This window comes from Phyllobates terribilis, unplaced genomic scaffold (assembly GCF_046119375.1).
Source record: "Phyllobates terribilis strain yellow unplaced genomic scaffold, ASM4611937v1 Scaffold_2__4_contigs__length_985480577, whole genome shotgun sequence".
NCBI lineage: Eukaryota > Metazoa > Chordata > Amphibia > Anura > Dendrobatidae > Phyllobates > Phyllobates terribilis.
Genome location: NW_027362762.1, coordinates 734,464,186 through 734,490,544, shown reverse-complemented (window position 1 = coordinate 734,490,544; position 26,359 = coordinate 734,464,186). Strand labels below are relative to the sequence as shown.

Genomic DNA, 26,359 nt, shown 5'->3' with positions numbered 1-26,359 from the left:
TCAGGCCAGTGGCCACTGATAACAGCTGATCTGCGGGAGTGTCGGACCCCAGCCAATCAGACATTGATGACCTATCCAAAGGATAGGTCATCAATATAAAAAAGTGGACAACCTCTTTAAGTTAAACTGTATACGCCTGGTATGATTTTTGTAGGGGCTGCTGTTCTCTATTATAAATGTTTATGCATAATCGGGTATTTTGTGGGTGACAGACTAATTTTAAGTAAGCTTAAAAATTTCACCCTACATACAAATGTTTTGCTCCTGCGTCAGGTGATTGACAGCCTCTTTAGGTAGACCAATAATAGTGTGCAGTGTAAATGCAGTTTAAAGAGTAATACAACTTTTGTGAGATTATTTTATATGTCTTATGGTCATTAATCCTGAGCAGATCTGTGGGGAACCTGGTCCTGCGTCCCCCACCAATCGCTCAAAAGACCTCTTAGAATAACGCAGCTCCATAGTCAGCAAAGCTTAGTGCAGATGCAGTAGAAAGTCATAGTACTATTACCTGAGCTGTGCAGTTCTATGAGGTCTTTTGTGCAATCAATGTATCAGGACACAGAGCCACACCAATCTGCTCAGAGTTAATGGACCTTAAACATAAAAGATTTCTCCCAAAAGTTAAGTTACTCTATAAATATTTACTAGTGCTATTACCTGCAACTAATCAGTACTGTGGTTTCTGTATGGTTTGCAGTCTGAGTATGGCTGGCAACAACAACTCCCATCATCGATGTTCTTATGAATGTTAAGGAAATACTGGTATCTGCAGTTTCATGTGATACAAATGTATATACTGGGGGCTAACCTGACATTGCAAGTGATTGCTGTACTAACCTTAGTGATGTATTCATGCACTGACTGTGATCCTGGTGCTGTATTTCTGTACTGATGATTGTTTTGGTGATGTATACATCATCAACGGTGGTTATGGTGAAGTTCTCATGTGCTAACAGTGGTTCTTGTGATATACTCATGCACTGACAGTGGTTCTGGTGATGTATTCATGTACTGACGATGGTTTTGGTAATGTACTCATATACAGATGGTGGTTCTGGTGATGTATTTATGTACTCTTGGTGGTTCTGGTGATTTATTAATGTAGATGTTGTAATCTTTATTTTATTAGACATGATACTTTATAATTAAAGGGTCAGTGTGCCGGACTGATAAAAAGCCATCTGAATTAGCCCGTATTTGTCATACATTATAAACAACTAGAGTAACCTCGGGACTCAAAAGTTCATTAAAGTAAAATTTTTAATGCAGTTCAGAAATGAACAAACGTTTCGGTCAAACAGACCTTCATCAGTACACTGTTGGACATAAATAAGAAAAAAATAACATAAGAAACCATAAGAAAACATAAAGGAAATATAAATAAAATAGAACATGGACAATAATAAGGCCACAGGGCAGAACAGGACTATTTAACATACATCAGTTCTGGTGTCGAACCTGTGAGAGATAATGTAGCATCCTTCTAATGACGCGGATAAATACAATGAATCAAAAATAGAGATTAGGTATCACCTACCAGAATGCTTGTGGAAGCTAAAGCATAGATGCAGAGGAAGAGGACTCAGTGTCTCAAATAGTGTAAATCTATATGGGGAGCAGAAATGTAAGGCTGCGTTCACGTGTAATGTGACTGTATGTCCAAGCAGTAGTGTAGGAATAGCATACCTTAGAGAGAGTATGTATCTGGAGCTGGCAGGGAACGCGGTATCCACCGCTAGTTCCTGGTGCTGTGTGAGTGATGGTGGGAGGGTCCCTAGTTAAAGGAGAGAGGTGGGACTGCTGATGAAGTCCGGCCATTCACCACAAAGCGGCGATATACTGGCCGCGCTGGCCGGAAATCCCCGGGTGACATCACCGGAAGTGACATATCGCTAGTGAGGTGTGTGCGTTCCAAGCACTCAGAGATTGCGTTCCACAGGGCCGGAAGTAAACTTGCCTGACCCTGGAGCATGCGTTCCACAAGCTGGAAGTATGTATATGTCAGGGCATGGTTAGAGATGGATGAATCCACAGGTTGAAGGCATGTATATATCGGGGCATGGTTAGCGATGGGTGAATCCCTGAGGAAGGGACCAGAAGATGGTATATCTGTAAGACAGGAGGAGGAGGAAAAGAGGGAGAAAAAGGGGAAAAAGGAAGTTATTATGGTATACAGAATTTCTCATCAACATTAGCAACAGTAATCTCAAGACATCCACTGAGAATAAATAAATTAGACATGCAGATATACGTATATATATATATATATATATATTTATATATATATATATATATATATATATATAAAAATAAAGTTCTCAATATGCTGTCAACAATAGCATTGATAATAGTGCAAAAACCTGCTACATAATTCATGTAATTTGCAAAATAGAGTAATAGGGACTAAGGCATTACAAAACAAGAGTGAAGCCCTACAGAAAAGAAAGCAAATCATATTCCCTATTCAATCCCTTAGGTGATAGGAATTCCATTTCATGTATCCAATAGGCCTCCCTTTGTTTCAGGACGCGGACCCGGTCTCCCCCCCGGCGTGGTGGCAGTACCTGTTCCAAAACCTGGTATTTGAGTTGGGATATATTGTGGCCTGATGTACTGACTTTTGTCCATGATAACAATTGCGCCCCCCTTGTCTGCTGGTTTAATAATAATACTCTTATCCTTCTTCAGACTATTGAGGCCCTGTTGGTCGGGGGGGAGACAGATTAGGTTCAAGTACAGTTTACCTCTATCAATCTTGGACCGTAATTCCTTAAAAGGCAGTGTCTACAAAACCAATAAAGGTTTCTAGGGCATGAGAGCCCATGGGAGGCTTTTGGTATAGAGACCTAGGCTGTTGGATGTAGTAGCTGCAACCGGGTTAGAAGAAGTAGAGGTGGAATTGCTAATGCCTGTACGCTCAGGTTTTGCAAAGTGTATCTTAAGTTGTAAAGAGCGATAGAACCGCTGAAGTTCCATGTCGAGATTAAAGGTGTTACGTCGACTAACTGGGCAGAAGGAGAGACCTTTTTGCAATACAGACAGTTGGGCAATGCTTAGGGTTTTGGAGGAAATATTTACCACCAGGGGGGCTGTGCCTGAGATCAGGTCACCCTGATGAAATCCATGTTGCCTCTGATGTTGACCGCCTCTTCTCATCTTCTTCTCGATGGGCGTCTCCTTTGCTGTCCTAAAATACAAGAAGAAGGGATAAATGGATCTCTACTGTCTGCCTCCGAGCCGGAGGAAGATATTTCGGTGGATGATCTGGCAAATCGATGTGGGTTTCCCCCTGCAGAATATTTGTCCGGCCATCGATAAACCCTATTCTGCTCTTAATCCTCAGTATCCCTTAGAAATTTGTTTCTTTTCCTGGATTCGGTATCCTTTCTGTGATGGTCGATGTTACTCTTGATCTTACTCTGGAGGGAAGTCCACTCCTCCGGACTAATGGATGATGTGAGTTGTGATTCAATGTTTTTGTTCTGGTCTTTCGTATAGATGCTAGCCTTGTGCAAAAAGTCAACAGTTAATGTCATCAGATCAAACGAGCATTTATTTAGAATTTGCTCAAATTTATCGCAGTACTCCGGCTGGTCGGAAAATAAAGTAGGTCGTATAGGTACCCTCAGTCCCCTGGGGATCCGTTGGACCTTCAAGTATTTGGTTAGGGTTGCGCAATGCAACTCTATGTTGATCAGGTATTGCTGTTGTGGCGCCCCTGAGGGTTCAGTCGCCACAGAGGTACTGCACCTCAGAACGAGGTGTGGTATCTCCTCTCCCAGGTAAGGATGGAGTACCTCACAGGACCCCAACCACACACTCAACACTACACCACTCCAGTTCTGAAGGGGGCCTAAAGCACCAAAGTGCTGCCCCGGGCCTGAATGGAGGAGTTGGGGGGGAACAAAGTTAGGGGGAACCATGTAGTGAGTGAGGGTGGAGGAAGCACTTTACTTTAGCACTTAATAGAATCATATATAACTGGAGGCCATTTTAAGAACCGGGTCTTTGGTCGTGGGTCTCTGGGACGGCAGGTCAGCACAAGGCTGCAGTCTCCTCAGGATCCACGGTTCCCGGTCTCAGGCCTCGAGACGGGGGATTGGGGCAGAGTTAAAATCGGCTCTGTCCCCGGTCAGAGTCCAACCAAGAAGGCCCAGGGGGGGAGCAGAGGAGATAGGCTCCACAGGCGAAAGGATCTCAGGAGGTGCGGACGGAGCGGAGTCGCCACCTGCATACCCTATTCTGGCCCTGCCAGAGAGGCCCTGCCGCAAGAGGGGGTACCGGTCCCCGATTATCTGACTTTGCACTTCACGTCTCTGTCGGAAAAGTCCGGAGGCTTATGTGGATCCCAGGGGGATACGGACGGAGCGGAGTCGCCACCTGTATGCCCTAATCTGAGTTTATCCAGAGGGACCCGGCCTTATGCCACGTTCTCACCACAAGTCACCAAAAAGGGCACCCAGTCGGTCCGGGAACTACACGTTATCCACAAGGGACATCGCAGTACCCGTACGGAACTCAGTGGGGACACAAGGCGGGAGAATTACAACAGGAGAGGAACACACTAGAGCGGGAGTCCTGTCAAGCGCTCCTGTACTACCTGGAGTGTGCTGAACCCCACTCTGGTGGCCGCAGCTCGCCGTGTGACAGCAGAGAGAAGCTCTGAGCTGAGAAAATGATACCGTGAGTAAAGACTTGGATGACTTCAACTACTGCCTCTGTCTGTTCTTTCTTCCGCGGCTCTGCACCCGCCAGCGCTCTATTCTGCATCCCTCCCTACGCTGCCCTGAGGCCCTGCTCCACCTGTGGGGAGCTGAACCATCTATAGCTGCCTGAACACCGGCCTCAGAGGACTGTCACAGCGCTGGTGATCCTCACCAGACTCCGCGGGTGGCGTCACAAACTTTCCCCTTTCCCATACACCTTTTCCCCCTTCCTTTGCTTTTAAGAGTGACCCCAGGGTACGGCCCCGGGAGCTGGCCACTGCGACATCCCCCAAAACCAAACAGCAAGGCCCGGGCGCCAAGTCCCCATCCCTTGGGCGCGTCACTGTTCCCTCTTTAAGTCACGGCCCCTTGTTTCCTTAGGTCGGACTCTCAAGAAATCACTGGGTATGCTGGCTTGTGCAAGGATGGTAGACATTCAGAAACACTGGAACATATTATGGACAGGGTACCTGTGTCACCCAGGGGGAGTATAGGGGACTCGGTACCCGGGCCTTTTACCTTGTTTAGGAGGTCATGGCAGTCGGCTCCCGGGCCCGTACTCTGGGTCTCTCTTTAAAAAGGGGTTTTAGTGTACAGTTTGGTCTCGTGACTGCTGCAGACCTCTCAGCCAGGGCCGGCTCTCGTCGCCTCTGTCCCTGGCTCGCAGCTTCTCCTCTGCCTCACGGACTCCTCGGCTACAGCTGAACTGTCCCTCCTTCTCAGGGACTAGTCTCAGTCCTGAGCTAGGTCGTCCAGTTCTCTCTAACCCTGCCCTCAGTTCCAGCTTTTATAGGGGCAGCCAGCTCCCCCTTCTGGCCTGGGACAGGAGGTGCTGTATGCTAATTGTCCCTGACCAGGGAACCTCCCTCTTGCTCTCAGACACAGCCTTTAATATTTGTGGCATCCAGGCCTGGGGTGACACATTCCCCCCTAGTAAAATTTAGTACTCCGGGACTAACAGGAAACACAAATACAGGGTATAAATAATAACATATTTACAAGTACATTTTGTCCTTAAGGCCACGGCGCTTCCGTGACCGGGTGTCCATATCACACAACTAGGTGAAGTTTTCCACAATGTGGGGACCTGTCCCTATAAACCCCAAGTTCCTGGCCTTGGGCGTGGCGGCAAGGTAAAAGCTAACTACTTTGGACCACAAGGGGGCCACGCCGGACAGGTTTTGAAGGGTGGCTTTTGGCTTCTGGTCTTGGATTGCCCTATCAGGAGGTCCTGCAATGGGGCTGCCATCTTAGTGAACCCGGGGATGAACCTTCGGTAGTAGCCTACCAACCCGAGGAACTGCCTCACTTCTTTGATGTTTGAGGGGCTTGGCCAGCTCTTGATTACTGTGACCTTGTCGGGGTAAGGGGGCTACTCCTTCTGCACTCACCATGTGTCCCAGGTACTGTACCTTTGGCTTTAACAGATGGCACTTGGAGGGTTTCACTTTCATGCCATAGCCTGCCAGGGCTTCGAACACCTCTGCCAGGTGTTTTAGATGGTCCTCGTAGGTCTTCGAATAGACGATCACGTCGTCCAGGTAAAGTAGGACCGTCTCGAAGTTTCGGTGCCCTAGACAGCATTCCATCAGCCTCTGGAAGGTCCCGGGTGTGTTGCAGAGCCCGAATGGCATACAGTTGAATCGGTCAATCCCATCGGGGTGGTGAAGGCGGTCTTCTCCTTGTCAGCCTCTGCCACAGGAACCTGCCAGTACCCGCTAGTAAGGTCCAAAGTAGAGAAGAAATTAGCTGATTTTAGTGCGGCTAAAGACTCCTCTATCCTAGGTAACGGGTACGCGTCTTTATGGGTGATACGATTGATTTGTCTATAGTCCACGCACATTCTCATGGTACCGTCTTTCTTTTTTACCAAAACTAAGGGAGCTGCCCAGAGGCTACAGCTATCTCTAATGACCCCAGCTTCTTTCATTTCTCTCAGCATGCCCTTTGCGTTCTGATAATGTGCAGGAGGTACAGGTCTGTGTCTCTCTTTTATTGGTGGGTGGCTCCCCGTGGGGATGTGGTGTTCTACTCCCTTTACTCGGCCGAAGTCTAGCGGGTGCTTACTAAAAATTCTCTCATACTCCTGAACCACCCGGTAGACTCCTTGTCTTTGGTGCAGGGGAGTGGAGTCAGCACCCACATGGAGTTTCTGGCACCAGTCCTCCTTGTGTTTCTGGGAGCCATTACCCTCCACCGGGGGAGATGGAGGCAAGGGTTCCATGATCCTGATAGCATTGTGTTCGACGGCAAACAATTTGGCTAGTGTAGCGTACCGGGGCTAGTGTACTTCCCTTTCCCCTATGTTTAAGATCCGGAAGGGCACCCTTCCATGGCGGACATCAACCACCCCCCGGGCTGTCAAAATGGTGGGCCTGCTGTCTGAGTACACGGGTTCTACCATGGCTTGGTAGTCTCTCCCTCTTAACCCGATTGCAGTCCGACACCAGATCATTATTTCGCTTTTGGGAGGCATGGCAATGGGGAACGGGTCGCTCATCCTTACGCTACCGATCTCACCACCAGACAGTTCTACCTGTTGCCGTCTCATCAGGGCTCTTATCTCTTTCTGGAGGACCCTCTGTTGGCTGGAGCTCGCATTCATTGCCACCTGCTGCAAAATTACAATTACTTCTGAAAGACAATTTTCAATCACGTTAGTACCCAAGGTTATTTTAGGGTGACTTTCACGACGGTCAATGTCCACAATGATCACTCCCTGTGCCGGCAGTTCAACCTTACCAATCTTGATGGTCATCTCTCTGAACCCCACCTGCGGCACTGGTTGGCCATTGCTGGCGATGATGCTTAAGTCATCGTCTGGATAACTGGTTATATCAGCGTCACTCCAGTACCGCTTGAAAAGTACGTAGGGGATGGTAGTCACTTGAGACCCGGTGTCCAGCAGTGCACTCATGGGGATACCGTCCAGCACTACGGGTAAGACCGGGCATCCCCCCAAGTACTTATCGCACCAATTAGATGGGCCTGATGACCTTATGCCTGGGGGTTGGCCCTCTGCCCCAGGTCGGACCCATTTAAAGTACAGTACCTGGCTATGTGTCCTGGCTGGCTGCAACGGCGGCAAATCGGCTGTCCATCCTCAGTGTAACGGTCGGCGGGCCTCCCTCTGAACGACGGGATCCTCCTCTGTCGACGCCATGGGACATCCTCCGGGCTGGAAGCCAGCTTGATTGGTCTTGACGGTTCCATCTGCAACGACTGGACGGTCCTGGTCAATGCAGCCACACTCCTTGTTAGTTCTTGGACCTGATGTTGCAGGTTTGCAGGCTGGGATGGATTTAGGGCCTGTGCATCAGCCCCCACAAGGTCTGCGGGGTAGGGCGCCGCCCCCTGGTGGTAAGTGATGGCAGGGCGCCGGGAAGCTACAGCGCCACCTGGTGCGGGTTCTCGGAGCACCCGGATGGCCCTATCCTTGAACTGCGCAAAAGTCAAATCGGGGTTCTGTAGGGCCATGAGGCGCAGCTGGGTTCTGTGGGCGCTAGACAGCAGACCTTCTATGAACTGGTCAGTCAACAGTTTATTGGTGTCCTGCACGCTGCCAGGGTCAGCTTGCTTGATTGCTCCCAGAGCTTCTTGCAGGTTCACGACATAGTCTCTGATACTATCTTGGCCTCGCTGCTTACAGCCATAGAACCGCATTTTGATTTCTGCTGAGGTACGGGTGTCAAAGGTGTCCCGTAGACGGGTCAGAACCCCCTTTACAGTCCTTTTCTCCTCAGCTGTCCAAGACTTTACCTCCCGCTGGGCCGCACCAGTTAACTGCCCTATCAGTATGCTTACTTTCTGTTCTTCTGTCAGGGGATAAACTTTGAACAGGCTATACAACCTTTCTTTAAAGTCGCCCAAGGTATGCGACTCGCCAGCATACTGTGGCAGCCAGGCCGCTCCGGGGATATAGGGCATGGAAAACGGCATCACAGCTGCAGCGGCTACGCTGGTGGTAGAGGGTCCCTCCGCGTCCGACATCTTCCTCCCCCCTAGTTAACCGTGGCCTACCTTCCAACGATCCTCTTCTGTAGGCCGCGGCTCCGCTCGCGATGCTCTGGGTGAGGACCTTGCGTCGCGGGGTGATGACGTCAGCGTCGCTCTCTCTCCATCCAGGACCTTGCGCAGCGTCTCAGCGTAGGGCGGAGCTTCAAGTCTCGCGCGTTTTTGATGTCCACGCCCCTCTTCTTCCCGCGCGGTGTCCCGAAGATGGCGTCCGATGGCGGGAAAACGGCTGAAGATGGCGGGAAACGGCTGAAGATGGCGGGAAACGGCTCCGAATGGCGGGAAACTTCCTTTTGAGGTACATGTACAGTCTTTTTCAGGCGCGCAATACCCGTTTGTGGCGGGTTGGTCACAATCCTGCCGACTACGCCAAAGCTGACTCGCCCCCTGGGCCGTGGGGCACCCGGAACCGGGCTTCAGTGCGATGATGGGGGTAGTAGTGGCAACCCGATCCCGTGGCTCAGGGTGGTCAGACCAAATGCTGTGGCAGTCTATTTGTAGAGTTATGAATGTCCGACTACGCCACCCGTGGATTGCGGTCAGGGATGACCGCCGCTGCAAGGCAGACCGCTGAGGCTGATGTTGGTGTGCAGCACAGGGATAGGATAACTCCCCACGGGAAGAGTGTAGCCTCAGGGCAGCGTATGTGAATGCTGGGGGTGATAGTGCAGGCCGCAATAATAAGAGTTCTGAATCCGCTTCAAACAGTCCAGGGTCTTTATTGTAGGTATTACTAATGACCCAACAGGAGTACCGGGTAGGAATGGGCCTGGGTGTCTGAGAGCTTTCGGGCGAGCCCCACTGGTCAGGGTGAGTGTGAAGGCCTACCGTTCTCTCTCTGCCCTTGCTGACTATCCCCCTTTTCGTGGTGTAATAGCCCACGTCCCTGAGCTGGCCGTGTACTTCGCCTGTATGGCTTGCGACTCGGGCCTTAGGTACCTTTTGCTTCTCCGTGCTGTACTGGTCCCTCTATGTGGCGGAGCCTCCAGGCTTCTTAGGCCAAGGGACCTGAAATCCCTCGCGGGTTGGTTCTCTGCTGCTGGGCTTGCAACCCTGACAGCCTCGGACCCCAATGTCCAGTAGTGTAGTTCTCTCAGCCAGGGCCGGCTCTCGTCGCCTCTGTCCCTGGCTCGCAGCTACTCCTCTGCCTCACGGACTCCTCGACTACAGCTGAACTGTCCCTCCTTCTCTGGGACTAGTCTCAGTCCTGAGCTAGGTCGTCCAGTTCTCTCTAACCCTGCCCTCAGTTCCAGCTTTTATAGGGGCAGCCAGCTCCCCCTACTGCCCTGGGACAGGAGGTGCTGTATGCTAATTGTCCCTGACCAGGGAACCTCCCTCTTGCTCTAAGACACAGCCTTTAATATTTGTGGCATCCAGGCCTGGGGTGACACAGATGGCCTTCACGGTGACTAGGGTGAGACTGTAGCGACTGCACCATAGAAGTGCAGAAGCCTCCGGTTTTTCCAGCCGAGACCTGGAGTAACACGGCTGGTCCAGGGACCGGTTCCCTTCCTGCGGCCTGATCCCTCTGACACCTGGCAGATGCGGGGTGTATGGGTGCCGTCCTGCACTCACCGTACCCCCTGGGATCCCTTCTGTGAAACGGAGCCTTTCTCCTCTGCTCCCCTCCTGGGCCTCTATTACTAGGCCCCACACATGGAGCAGAGCTCCTGAAGAGACTCTGCTCCCCTCCTCTCCTTTCACTGACTTCTCTGTCTCTCTGTCCTCACTGACTTGCCACCCTAAGATGGCTTCCCTTTATATACCTCCTATTATGGTGCTCCCCTGTTCTGCATCCTCCACCCTCACCCACTACTGGTTCCCCCTCTCTTTGGTTACCCCCACTCCAGCCAGGGACAGGGCTCAGCAGAAACACAGTGCATCTTGCCCTTCCAGCCAGCCTGGAGTAGTGTAGTGTTGAATGCGGGTGTTGGGGTTCCGGGCAGCACTCCCTCCTTACCTGAGAGAAGGAGACACCACACCTCTGGGTGAGGTACAGTACCTCTGTGGCGACTGAACCCTCAGGGTCGCCATATACCCCAATATCGCTTCCTTTCAACAGCCGTTCATCCCTTGCTTCAAGAGAGCCCCAATCTTAGGGATTCTCTGTTACGTGCAGACATTGGCACAACAAACCAGGGACCAAAACAACGATTCCTTCAGTATCCTAAAATGGGAACTTTCCCTTGCCTGCAATGCCAGCAATGTAATAACGTTTTAAAGGGCAATATTGTTTATCATCCTCACACAGGCAAGAAATACAATATTAAAAACTATTTTACCTGCGACAGTGCATTTGTCATATATCTCATAAAGTGTCCATGTGGTCTGATCTACATAGGCGAAACTACTCAGCCTGTCAAAGATAGAATCTCCAAACACAAATCTACGATTCGGTTTAAGAATCTGCTACTACCCATTCCCCACCACTTAATTTCAGCAGGCCACAACATATCCCAACTCAAATATCTGGTTTTGGAACAGGTACTGCCACCACGCCGGGGGGGAGACCGAGTCTGCCTCCTGAAACAAAGAGAGGCCTATTGGATACATGAAATGGAATCCCTATCACCTAAGGGATTGAATAGGGAATATGATTTGCTTTCTTTTCTGTAGGGCTTCATTCTTGTTTTGTAATGCCTTAGTCCCTATTGCTCTATTTTGCAAATTACATGAATTATGTAGCAGGTTTTTGCACTATTATCAATGCTATTTTTGACAGCATATTGAGAACTTTATATATATATATATATATATATATATATATATATATATACAGTACAGACCAAAAGTTTGGACACACCTTCTCATTTAAAGAATTTTCTGTCTTTTCATGACTATGAAAATTGTACATTCACACTGAAGACATCAAAACTATGAATTGACACATGTAGAATTATATACTTAACAAAAAAGTGTGGAACAACTGAAAATATGTCTTATATTCTAGGTTCTTCAAAGTTGCTTTGATGACTGCTTTGCACACTCTTGGCATTTTCTTGATGAGCTTCAAGAGGTAGTCACCAGAAATGGTTTTCACTTCACAGGTGTGCCCTGTCAGGTTTAATAAGTGGGATTTCTTGCCTTATAAATAGGGTTGGGACCATCAGTTGTGTTGTGCAGAAGTCAGGTGGATACACAGCTGATAGTCCTACTGAATAGACTGTTAGAATTTGTATTATGGCAAGAAAAAAGCAGCTAAGTAAAGAAAAACGAGTGGCCATCATTACTTTAAGAAATGAAGGTCAGTCAATCCGAAAAATTGGGAAAACTTTGAAAGTGTCCCCAAGTGCAGTTGCAAAAACTATCAAGCGCTACAAAGAAACTGGCTCACATGAGGACCGCCCCAGGAAAGGAAGACCAAGAGTCACCTCTGCTTCTGAGGATAAGTTTATCCGAGTCACCAGCCTCAGAAATCGCAGGTTAACAGCAGCTCAGATTAGAGACCAGGTCAATGCCACACAGAGTTCTAGCAGCAGACACATCTCTTCAACAACTGTTAAGAGGAGTCTTTGTGCAGCAGGCCTTCATGGTAAAATAGCTGCTAGGAAACTACTGCTAAGGACAGGCAACAAGCAGAAGAGACTTGTTTGAGCTAAAGAACACAAGGAATGGACATTAGACCAGTGGAAAATTGTGCTTTGGTCTGATGAGTCCAAATTTGAGATCTTTGGTTCCAACCACCGTGTCTTTGTGCGACGCAGAAAAGGTGAACGGATGGACTCTACATGCCTGGTTCCCACCGTGAAGCATGGAGGAGGAGGTGTGATGGTGTGGGGGTGCTTTGCTGGTGACACTGTTGGGGATTTATTCAAAATTGAAGGCATACTGAACCAGCATGGCTTCCACAGCATCTTGCAGCAGCATGCTATTCCATCCGGTTTGCGTTTAGTTGGACCATTATTTATTTTTCAACAGGACAATGACCCCAAACACACTTCCAGGCTGTGTAAGGGCTATTTGACCAAGAAGGAGAGTGATGGGGTGCTACGCCAGATGACCGGGCCTCCACAGTCCCCAAACCTGAACCCAATCAAGATGGTTTGAGGTGAGCTGGACCGCAGAGTGAAGGCAAAAGGGCCAACAAGTGCTAAGCATCTCTGGGAACTCCTTCAAGATTGTTGGAAGACTATTTCCGGTGACTACCTATTGAAGCTCATCAAGAGAATGGCAAGAGTGTGCAAAGCAGTCATCAAAGCAAAAGGTGGCTACTTTGAAGAACCTAGAATATAAGACATATTTTCAGTTGTTTCACACTTTTTTGTTAAATATATAATTCCACATGTTTTAATTCATAGTTTTGATGCCTTCAGTGTGAATGTACAATTTTCATAGTCATGAAAATACAGAAAAATCTTCAAATGAGAAGGTGTGTCCAAACTTTTGGTCTGTACTGTATATACATATATATATATATATATATATATATATATATATATATGTATATCTGCATGTCTAATTTATTTATTCTCAGCGGGTGTCTTGCCATTACTGTTGTTAATGCTGATAAGAAATTCTGTATACCATGATAACTTCCTTTTTCCCCTTTTTCTCCCTCTTTTCCCCCTCCTCCTCCTGTCTTACAGATATACCATCTTCTGGTCCCTCGCTCAGGGATTCACCCATCTCTAACCATGCCCTGACATATACATACTTCCAGCTTGTGGAACGCATGCTCCAGGGTCAGGCACGTTTACATCCGGCCCCGTGGAACGCAATCTCTGAGCGCTTGGAACGCACACACCTCACTAGCGATATGTCACTTCCGGTGACGTCACGCGGGCATTTCCGGCCAGCGAGGCCAGTATATCGACGCTTTGCGGTGATTGGCCGGACTTCATCAGTAGCCCCACCCCTCTCCTTTAACTAGGGACCCTCCCACCATCACTCACACAGCACCAGGAACTAGCGGTGGATACCGCGTTCCCTGCCAGCTCCAGATACATACTCTCTCTAAGGTATGCTATTCCTACACTACTGCTTGGACATGCAGTCACATTACACGTGAACGCAGCCTTACATTTCTGCTCCCCATATAGATTTACACTATTTGAGACACTGAGTCCTCTTCCGCTGCATCTATGCTTTAGCTTCCACAAGCAGTCTGGTAGGTGATTCCTAATCTCTATTTTTGATTCATTGTATTTATCCGCGTCATTAGAAGGATGCTACATTATCTCTCACAGGTTTGACACCAGAACTGATGTATGTTAAATAGTCCTGTTCTGCCCTGTGGCCTTATTATTGTCCATGTTCTATTTTATTTATATTTCCTTTATGTTTTCTTATGGTTTCTTACGTTATTTTTTTCTTATTTATGTCCAACAGTGTACTGATGAAGGTCTGTTTGACCGAAACGTTTGTTCATTTGTGAACTGCATTAAAAATTTTACTTTAATGAACTTTTGAGTGCCGAGGTTACTCTATAGTATAGTACGGTTTCGGCCCCTACTCGAGCACCAGTGTCCAGAGCGCAGCGATTTTCTCTACTAACATTATAAACAGCTGTCTGATCATTTGGCTGGCAGTTATCTCACCTGACTCTCCCATTTACAGGCCTGCTCACTTTGCTGAGCGCTCCTATGTTCTGTATGAGACAGCTGCTGCCAGACTTCTCTGATGGTGGCTTATCTGTTAGAGAACAAAAAAATTGGACATCCTGGCTCTATATCTCCAGGGTCATCACCACTCAGAGCACCCCATACACATTAGACTGATGGCCGAAGCAGTTGATGTTGGCGGATTCAGACAATTTTAGTCTACACTGTGTGCAGAATTATTAGGCAAGTTGTATTTTAGAGGATTATTTTTATTATTGATCAACAACTATGTTCTCAATCAACCAAAAGACTCATAAATATTCAAGCTTAATATTTTTGGAAGTTGGAGTGTTTTTTTTTTATATTTGGCTATCTTAGGAGGATATCTGTTTGTGCAGGTAACTATTACTGTGTAGAATTATTAGGCAACTTAATAAAAACCAAATATAATCTCATCTCACTGGTTTATTTTCACCAGGTAAACCAATATCAGTGCACATAATTTAGAAATAAACATTTCTGACATGCGAAAACAAAAACCCCAAAAAATTAGTGATCAATATAGCCACCTTTCTTTATGATGACACTCAACAGCCTTCCATCCTTAGATTCTGTCAGTTGCTTGATCTGTTTTCAATCAACATTGCGTGCAGCAGCCACCACAGCCTCCCAGACACTGTTCCGAGAGGTGTACTGTTTTCCCTCCCTGTAGATCTCACATTTTATGATGGACCACAGGTTCTCTATGGGGTTCAGATCAGGTGAACAAGGGAGCCATGTCATTATTTTTTCTTCTTTTAGACATTTACTGGCCAGCCATGCTGTGGAGTAGTTGGATGCATGTGATGGAGCATTGTCCTGCATGAAAATCGTGTTTTTCTTGAACGACACCTTCTTCCTGTACCACTGCTTGAAGAAGTTGTCTTCCAGAAACTGGCAGTAGGTCTGGGAGTTGAGCTTCACTCCATCCTCAACCCGAAAAGGTCCCACAAGTTCATCTTTGATGATACCAGCCAATACCAGTATCCCACCTCCACCTTGCTGGCGTCTGTGTCGGAGTGGAGCTCTCTGCCCTTTACTGATCCAGCCTCTGGCCCATCCATCTGGCCCATCAAGAGTCACTCTCATTTCATCAGTCCATAAAACCTTTGAAAAATCAGTCGTAAGATATTTCTTGGCCCATTCTTGACGTTTTATCTTATGTTTCTTGTTCAAAGGTGGTCGTTTTTCAGCCTTCCTTACCTTGGCCATAATCCTGAGTATTGCACACCTTGTGCTTTTTGATACTCCAGTAACGTTGCAGCTCTGAAATATGGCAAAACTGGTGGCGAATGGCATCTTGGCAGCTTCACGCTTTTGCGCCTTTTTTGGCCAACACGCTTCTTGCGACCCTGTTGGCTATTTGCCATGAAACGCTTGATTGTTCAGTGATCATGCTTCAAAAGTTTGGAAATTTCAAGACTACTGCATCCCTCTGCAAGACATCTCACAATTTTGGACTTTTCAGAGCCCGTCAAATCTCTCTTCTGACCCATTTTGCCAAAAGAAAGGAAGTTGCCTAATAATTAAGCACACCTTATATAGGGTGTTGATGTCATTAGACAACACCCCTCCTCATTACAGAGATGCACATCACCAGATTTACGTAATTGGTAGTTGGCTCTCAAGCCTATGCAGCTTGGAGTAGGACTACATGTATAAAAAGTATCATGTGATCAAAATACTCATTTGCCTAATAATTCTGCACACAGTGTAATGTGTATGGGAGGACTTAACTACCATAGACAGGGTATAGGTACTTTCAGGGTGTGTGCATACAACGTCTATTAGATGTCTGCAAATTCCATGAGTTTTTCAGGCAGGAGTCATTGCAGGACACACCAGCGTGTTTTGTGCTAAAGCTACTTTTTTTGCTTCTTTTCAGTCATCTTTTCCAACATCTTTTGGCAATCGGTTTTAAATAAAAAATTTTAACAAAAAACTAGTGAACAACATCCAAGCAGAAGTCGTCTGAGTAATGGTCGGGCCACTTCGTTTAGCCCCTTCTCATCTTTGGAAGCTTGTAGTGGTTAAAAGAAACTCAAAAGACTAAACATGATCAGCAAGTCATTTTTACACTGCAGTGCATATATTCAGTTTCTTTATCGTTTATTTAGTGTTTTTTCAGGCAGCTTATGGAGCGGATCCGCCTGAAAAAGATGTTGTGTGAACATACCCTAAGGACTCGTACAGAATACTGTATTTTTGGTCCTAGTGTGATCCGACAAGACACTAGATCGCTCTTGGACCAATGTTATTCTATCGGGTCATGCACATGTCCGATTTTCTCCTCAAACAGAGTTTGTCTGAGGCAAAAATTTGCAGCATGCTCGATTTTCATCTGATATTCGAATGACACTCGGCCATGCAAGTCAATGAGTCTAGAGAAAATCAGACTGCACTCATATGACATCTGAGTGCAGTCCAATTTTCACGGACTGACAGAATATTTTTTTCTTCTTTTCATCCTCCGAGATAATCAAATCACACTATGATAACACTCTGATCAAACTCTGATCAGAATTTGAACAAAATATGATTAGCATAATCATCCCGATACTCTCGGATGGGAGAAAAGACAATGGTGTGACCCTAGTCTTAGTCTGAATTGCCAATAGAGGCCGTGACAAGTTAATGTGCCTAGGACAGCATGAACAGCAAATACGGCACTGCCCATCAGTACAGGAATACAGCATTACAACCTTCATCAGTACAGAAATACATCACCAGAACCAGCAGCAGTGCAGAAATATATTACCAGAACCACCAGCAGCTCAGGAATACATCACCAGAACCAACATCAGTACAGAAATGCAACACCAGAACAACCACCATTACAGAAATACAGCATCATAACACTCAGCAGTACCGAAATATATCACCAGAACCACCATCAGTACAGAAATACAACACCAGAACAACCACCATTACAGAAATACAGCATCATAACACTCAGCAGTACCGAAATATATCACCAGAACCACCATCAGTACAGAAATACAACACCAGAACAACCACCATTACAGAAATACAGCATCATAACCCTCAGCAGTACTGAAATATATCACCAGAACCACCTTCAGTATATGAATACATCACCAGGACCACCCTCAGTACAGGAATACATCAACAAGCTTAGTACAGCGATCAATTGCAATGTCAGGTCAGCCAAATATACAATTGTATCAGATGAACCTAAAACTCGGAGTATGTCCTTAGCAATGGTAAGAAGAGACTGGGAGTTGTTATCAGTCATCATCAGACTGAGGACCAAACAAGAACCACAGTACTGATGGGTTGCAGTCAGTATCACAAATAAACATTTATATCATGGAACCTTTTAGGTGACATCTTCTCTGATTGGGGTTATTCATCTTATCCAGATGCCGAGATGACTTTTCACATCCCGACATGATGCCCTTAAAAATAGCAGAGTGATTATAACACTCCTCAATAAAAATATATGCTCTAGGTAGAACCCCTAAATAAGTAACAACCCCTCACTGTGCTCACTGCACAAAATATAACCTCCACATTGTCCCTCTAATGGTACATGCCCTCCACACTGCCCTATCCATTCTATACTGGACCCCCTCATCATACTATCATTTCACACTATGTCTGCCCCATAACTGCCCGGCCTCTATGCTATGCCCCTTACTCACACTCCCCATTCTTGCTGTGCCCGCACACTGTCCCCCTGTACTGCCCACTCTATACTGCCCGCCCCCACTCAATCAAGTCTCTATATTGTGCCCCCTCACTTCCCCGCACACACTATTCCCTTCAATACTGTTTCTTCACATAATACCCCTTGTTCCCCATACTTTCTCCTCTCACATTTCCCCCTTCCCGCACCAATCTGTCTCCTCTCATGTTTCCTACCTCCATCCCCATATTGCTCCCTCACACATTTCCCCCCTACTCCTCATACTCTCTCCTCACACATCCCACCTCGCTCCCCATAGTGTTTCCTCACCCATTCCCCTACCCACACCTCACACTGTTTCCTCACACATTTCCCCCTCCACATCCTGTCTCCCCTTCCCCCTATACTGGCCCGTCACAAACTTCCCCATTACAATAAATCTTTTGCCTCTTCAGATTCATTGGAGCGCTTACTGTACTGATGTTCACTGCGCCTATGAAGCACTGGAGAGTGACATCAGTAGCTTGATCAGATGACCTGACCACGCTGCTAACCCCTCCCTGACCCAGAAGAGCCAGCGGTCAGGGCTTCAAATGTGCTTGCGCCCCCCCACCTAGTTACCTCCCTGATGAATGACTGCTGGTGAGATCCAGGCAATTTTTCAATAATGAATCCCCAGTGAGAAAGCTCTGATATGCAAAATAAACAGCGATATTAGTATGTTGAGTTCGGGAAGAGATTTTTTTGTACAGCTTCTTTTACTTTTAAAAGTTTCATAACTTTTTATAGTGATCCCTGCAAACAAAAATCAGTACCCTAATGAGACAGAACTAATGGTTAGATTTTGCAGCAACTGACTTTCTATCAATCAAAATGTCGCATTGGTAACAGTGAAGATTTTCTGTGTTCTGGCTAAACTTAAAATACCCTCTGGCCCTGGTTACTAAAGGGGTAGTTGTTACTGTAGGTATGCAGGTTCAATGTCAGTGCTGAGGTGTGGTATGTTGACTATGCCGATTGAGGTAATTCTTAAAAAGAGAGTACTTCCAGCCAGCCACTGCCGACACCGATAACAGCTGATCGATGGGGGTGCTGGGTGACAGGACCTGGCCGATCAGACATTGATGATCTATCCTACAGATAGGTCATTGTATTGCCAAGTTTTTGGCAATAAGGTTCGGATACGGCTTTAAAGAAGGCAACCACTTGTAATATAACACAATTTTATTTATAATAGTTAATTTGCAAGATAAAATACAGAATCAAAGGAATTGTATGATATTATGCTATTGCGTACACTTTTGTAGATTAAAGGTTACGAAGGCTAAATATTTGAAAAGGTTACATAGGTTAAATACTTATAAAGGTTACATACTTACTATTGGATAGAAGAAGAAAAAGATTTCCCTAGTAGCATATACATCATCTGTCCGGAAACTTCAGCTGGAGAAGCGCTCAGCGATGGGCAGAGAATGCATACTAGGTCCCCTACACTGTGAAGGGCGTCCCCTTCACAGGTCCACAATGCTTCTGCAATAACTGAATTCTTCATCAGCTTTATACTTTAGAAAAATGCTTACCCAACCTAATATTACGTAAGCATGAAAGTTCATAGGTTGTTGTCCAGCATTCCAATCTTGTGACAGTGGCCAGCTATCACAGATGAGCAATACTGGACAAGACCTGTTCACGGACCATTCTTCTTCATAATGTTTACATATGATAAGAGTAAATCCTACACAAATCAGAACAAGGTTTTCTTCCCAGACAGTATATTGTTAAGAAGCTATGTATCAGTGAGATACATTCACTGATAAAGTATACCTTAGCACAGAATATATAATTAGAATATTGATTAAAGGTTGGATACATCAGAATGGGTTTCAGATAGCCACTTATATTTTTGGTACTACAATAAGCTTCTCCATCTTAAGCCATATGTCTGTAGTTTCATTTACAATTTTGTGCAATCGTCTGTCTCTAGTTCTACATCGCCTGACAAACACAGCGTATACAAAAGGCTAATTCCCTTCAGTAATAAAGATTAAACCTCAGCAAACTTTAACCTAATGCTTTAGTATGTCTGAACTAATGACCCCTAGTCTACTTGAGGTAAGACATCTACACATGCTGATATGTCTGGTTTATATTTCAATATGGATTTGAAATATAAAATAGCCATTTTTCATGTTCATAATACAATCCACCCTTGGTTATCTGAAACCATATATTATTTATATCCAACGCCATATCCCAAAGGAATAACTTCAACAGATGAGCGACATAGAGATAACAAAAAAGAAATACATTGTATACAGCAACATAAAGTAATACATGCACAAATTACTACAAAAATTACTCCTAAAATATAGCGTAAATACCCAAAATCAGGCAGCCAGGAAAATAACCAGTCCCACCATTTACTATCACTTCGTGTGATGTGATTAACATCATCCTGTAACTGATCTATTAGAGACTGCAAATCTTGGCTGTGATCAGACAGATTAAAACAACACATCCCATCAAACTCTTGACATCCATGATTATAAATTAACAACAAATAATCTATAGTTGCCCTATTTTGTAAAATTGCTTTTCGGTAACTTTGTATATCCAATAATATATTCTCTAAGGCTCTACTAGTAATATTTATTGATTTAGCCACAAGACAAGATAATCTACTTACAGTATGGGCAGCATATGCCGTTATGACAGGGGATCCTACCATTGTCAAATATATTCCTAGAATTTCTGATTCAGTTAATAAATTTACATTATAATTACAATTTTCTGATAAGTGAGAAAATCCCCTTTTGGAACGCTTAATTTTATGAGATGGGAATAAAGGATACATCATTAAACCTAATCTAGAGATAACACATGGCCCCCCTGTTATATTGGCCGGAATATAATTAAAAGTTATATTACCACAAGAAAACATCCACCCCTTGGGCAATTTTACATGTTGTATGTATGAGGGGGAAATTACTGTATTATTACACTTCATATTTTTCCCCGACCTTATTTTCTTACAATCTTTACCTGTACGGGAACTAGAAATAATATCAATCTCATTATTCCCTGTTTTTCTTTCTATTTTCATTTGCTGGCATTTACCTATTTTATTTTGGTCGCAAGTCATTTGATAACATAACTCAGCAGATGCAATGTGTTGAGTCTTTATAGTGATCATATCTTCAGTAATAAAATCTTCTCCAGTACAGTTTATACAAGCGTAATACGGGTTGTATGTATAATTCTGAAGCACATCTCCTTCTTCCACCTCCTCATCTTGGATAAATCCCCCTATCAATTTGGTCCACAGTCGTAAGGGGGTTGGTATAGCTACCATACAAGTTTCCAACACATTTGTAGCTGTAGCAGTTTTTGCCATACAAAAATGTCTCATGTTTGTCAGTTGCGCCAAGTAACTCCATAAATTCTGCTTAACTTTCCATAAAGCCTCATTCTCCTTCTCCGGCGTTTCTCTTTCCCTTCTGTATAACGGTTGGGTAGTGACAGAGACCAAAAGGACCATGCCTGTAACACCGATCATCCACCATCTCCAATTTTGAGCCTAAAATGGAAATATATATACATTAGTCTCTGAGAAAACACCTGTCTGCAGGAACATGTTCCCACTTCTCTTGTCCTGGCTTCATCACTATTAACACATTGTCTGCCCCTTGGGCGATCACCTCTGCAGGTTCTGGAGGACCTTTATCTCCAGTTTGCTTCACCCAGATTTTTGCACCATCATTCAGAAAAGGAGTGGAGCCAAAACCTATGTCTCCTCCAACTGTTATTATTGTAGGAGCTGTTCCCTTGATTATTTTCATTTTCTGGATAGACAAAATTAATAATTGAGCTATCCTGTCTCCCTTTTGGATCAACAAGTCACTATCCTCACTATTCAACAGGAATACCTTGATTTCACCTTGATAATCCTGATCTATCACTCCTCCCATCACCTCAGGGCCAAACCTGATCTTGGAGCTATAAAACCAAAATGCTCAGGAGGCATTTTTAATCCTATAACAGCTCTGATTGCCTTTACCACCCCTATTTCTAATCTAATTTCCTCATGAGAGTGTAAATCTAGTCCTGCTGCCTGTGGGGTGACCCTATAAGGTCCCAGAGCCCCTGGCTCTAGTTCCCAATAGAGAACTGTCCTGTGGTAGTAGGTTTTAAAGGCATGATCTGTAAATTGGGGGTAATCATTCTTATTAACGGTGTTTCCTGTTCTCCAACTGGTCTGTTATTAAGAATGTTAAGGGCTTCACTTAAATGTTTTCTCCACCCTTTGTAGTTTCCGTTTCCCAATTTTTTCAACTGTTCTTTCAATAACCCATTCATCCGCTCTACCAATCCTGTGGCTTGAGGATAATATGGGATATGAAAGATCCACTCAATATTATGTTCTGAGCAGAACTCTGCGACCTTCCTGTTCTTGAAGTGACGACCATTGTCACTCTGAATTTGCAATGGAATACCGTAATATAATATTATGGTTTCCATGGTTTTAATGGTACTGTTAGCATTGGCCGTTTTACACGGACAAGCCATCATATACCCTGAGTATGTATCCACGCCCGTGCATACATACACACACCCTCCATCTTATGGAAGGGGGCCGATGTAATCTACCTGCCAAATTTGTCCAGGTAGTTTACCTCGGGCTATTTGACCCCTAACAACATGGGGGACAGGCGTTTGTTGTGAATGTTGGCATACTGGACATTTCATAATTGTTTCCTTGATTACATCTAACCTGATGGGCACCCTCTGGTCTGTGCCCACTGAGTCAGTCCGAGCAGCTCCTCAGTGGTGTCAGTCTTTACTGGATTCAGTGACTGATATTTTGGACTGTTCCTCTGCTACTGAGTTGAAGAGTCTTTCCAGGGGATCTGAAGCACAAATAGCATCAACATGAAACACAGTCACTTTAATTATTTGTACAATTGCCCAGATATCTTGCCACAACTCTTTTCCCCATACTTCTTTGCTATGTATACTTGTAGTCTGATAGTCCACTGCTTTCCACACACGGTTGTTGCCTTGGTAACTAGCTGACCCTTCTGTAAACCACACTTGTTTCCTCTGCTCAGGAATCAATTGTTCAAAGGGTATCTCCTGCTCCTGAAGTCCCATAGAGACTTTGCTTACCTTCTCATGCAATGTGGAGATTCCACTAACTCCTGGTTTTGCTCTGTCCTGAATTCCCTCAATTTGCTTTCCTCCTAATTCTGTAGTTATAATCTTGCACTCACTGAATTGTTTTGGATTTCCATTAATCAAATTGGCCTCCGCCCCTGTATCTACCAACATATGTGGGGCGTGGCCAGCATGTCAATCACTTTTATCTGTCTCCCTCCATCGATCCTCCATTTCAGATGAAGACATCATATTAGGAGAAAATGATGCCCCCTTCTGTTGGGCTTTGAATTCCTGTATCAAGGATTTAACTTCATCATAAAGATCCTCAAACCCCTGTGCTGTGGGCTTTGCTGGCGACGAGGAGGGAGTGGGCCCTCTCTCTCCCCATGTCCTGCCCGGCCCCTGCTGTGGGGATTCAGAATCTTTTACTGTAACCTTTCTATTATGTGAAACCCCTGACTTTTTATTAAGTCCTCTCTTTTGATACAATTTCCACATCTCGTCAATACCAATCCCATCTATTTTATCCCTGTGGACACCATCCCATTGATCAGGGCTCCACTCTATCCCTGATTTGGCTATGGCCAAAGCTACTTTCCTTTTATTAACCTTCCCTCGCCTCCTTTTGTATTTATACTGCGCTACACGTACAGCAGCCTTTTTTGCTACATGCTGACATCCATCACATCTGTCCATTAATAACTTATTCTGACACTGTGCTATAACCAAAGCATTATGGGCCTCACACAACTGTCTTTCCAATTCCTGAATTTTTGTTAATATACGTATTCTTTCCTCAAGCTGTTTTCTACATGCATGTAACAAAATCCATCCTCTCCTGCTCACAGCACCCAATTCCTGTTTTTTTTTCCATTCTCACTTTTTGCAAGCATTCAACGACATCATCAGGTTCAGCATCATTCAAACATTTGTCCCATGATTCACTTAATCCAACACATTGCGACCACTCTTTGGCCAAAATATGGTAAGGAGCCTGCTCCCACCCTGGAATTTCTACAGAAACACTTACAACCTCTTTTTTCTTAAAGGGAGGCATGTTTTACGCAATATCACACTATCACACAGAGTCCCTTCTACTTTCCAATAAAAAGAACTTCTGAGCCTTCTGCGTATCCTGCCGACTACGCCAAATTATGTATTGCCAAGTTTTTGGCAATAAGGTTCGGATACGGCTTTAAAGAAGGCAACCACTTGTAATATAACACAATTTTATTTATAATAGTTAATTTGCAAGATAAAATACAGAATCAAAGGAATTGTATGATATTATGATATTGCGTACACTTTTGTAGATTAAAGGTTACTAAGGCTAAATATTTGAAAAGGTTACATAGGTTAAATACTTATAAAGGTTACATACTTACTATTGGATAGAAGAAGAAAAAGATTTCCCTAGTAGCATATACATCATCTGTCCGGAAACTTCAGCTGGAGAAGCACTCAGCGATGGGCAGAGAATGCATACTAGGTCCCCTACACTGTGAAGGGCGTCCCCTTCACAGGTCCACAATGCTTCTGCCTTAACTGAATTCTTCATCAGCTTTATACTTTAGAAAAATGCTTACCCAACCTAATATTACGTAAGCATGAAAGTTCATAGGTTGTTGTCCAGCATTCCAATCTTGTGACAGTGGCCAGCTATCACAGATGAGCAATACTGGACAAGACCTGTTCACGGACCATTCTTCTTCATAATGTTTACATATGATAAGAGTAAATCCTACACAAATCAGAACAAGGTTTTCTTCCCAGACAGTATATTGTTAAGAAGCTATGTATCAGTGAGATACATTCACTGATAAAGTATACCTTAACACAGAATATATAATTAGAATATTGATTAAAGGTTGGATACATCAGAATGGGTTTCAGATAGCCACTTATATTTTTGGTACTACAATAAGCTTCTCCATCTTAAGCCATATGTCTGTAGTTTCATTTACAATTTTGTGCAATCGTCTGTCTCTAGTTCTACATCGCCTGACAAACACAGCGTATACAAAAGGCTAATTCCCTTCAGTAATAAAGATTAAACCTCAGCAAACTTTAACCTAATGCTTTAGTATGTCTGAACTAATGACCCCTAGTCTACTTGAGGTAAGACATCTACACATGCTGATATGTCTGGTTTATATTTCAATATGGATTTGAAATATAAAATAGCCATTTTTCATGTTCATAATACAGTCATCAATGAAAAAGTAGTGGACAACCTTTTTAAAGGAACAAACAGAGGCATTTTTCGAGGAGGCACATAAATGTTGTTGGTACACATCTGAAGAGGTACAATGTATAATAGTTACATATCAAGAGAATGCCAAGAGTGTGCAAAGCAGTCATCAAAGCAAAAGGTGGCTATTTTGAAGAACCTAGAATATAAGACATATTTTCAGTTGTTTCACACTTTTTTGTTAAGTATATAATTCCACATGTGTTAATTCATAGTTTTGATGCCTTCAGTGTGAATGTACAATTTTCATAGTTATGAAAATACAGAAAAATCTTTAAATGAGAAGGTGTGTCCAAACTTTTGGTCTGTACTGTATATCAACGGGCGAGATTGGAATTGCTTTACACATCTTGCAGCCCCATACGCTAAACAGTGAAATCTGGATCTTTTGGACCTGTTGACCATCTAATGTGTATGGAATTATCCAAGCTTGCTGTTGATGCATACTTGATATACACATGCCAGATATTTTGTTCTTTTGAGAGAAATGTTTATTTCTCTTTGTCCATTGAGATTATGGGTACTAGACTCTGCGATGGGACGTTGATCCACGGAAGTTGCCTACTTATTTGAGTTGGGGAGTCGAAAAGGAATTTTTCCTCTAATACTTTTCAAGTAGCATCTGCATAACGGGGACTTTGTCTTCCTCTGGATCAACATGCTAGATTGTCTTAATGCACTTGTGTCTTATTTCAACCTTAAAACCATGAAACTACGAGAATATTTGCGCTTGTCTAAGGGCAAGCTAAACATGCATGTGTATACCAGTGTCTGGAGAAAATGGTGTTGGCAGAATGAGCATCAGCTTTTTAAATGTATGCCTACATCTCCATACACTTCTATAGGCAACTATAATTGTATCCCTCAGTGTAACAATTGATTTTCAAGGCACCAGATAATCTTCAAAGGTTCTCTTTACTGCATCTTATTAAAATCCACAAACTTTATAACTATGGCAACGTTTTGTCCGCAAAGAGGCCTTTTTCAGGTTAAAAAACAT

General features: G+C 44.6%; 1 long non-coding RNA gene across 1 annotated transcript; it reads right to left on the bottom strand.

The window, feature by feature from the left end:
- Window positions 1-1,637: 1,637 nt before the first annotated feature.
- On the bottom strand, window positions 1,638-24,878 carry LOC141227012 (uncharacterized). The gene is made up of 5 exons (XR_012294129.1): window positions 24,494-24,878; window positions 22,723-22,858; window positions 19,331-21,528; window positions 3,082-3,190; window positions 1,638-2,112 (listed from the first exon to the last, which is right to left on the bottom strand). It is a non-coding gene; the product is annotated as an uncharacterized lncRNA (long non-coding RNA).
- Window positions 24,879-26,359: the final 1,481 nt, after the last annotated feature.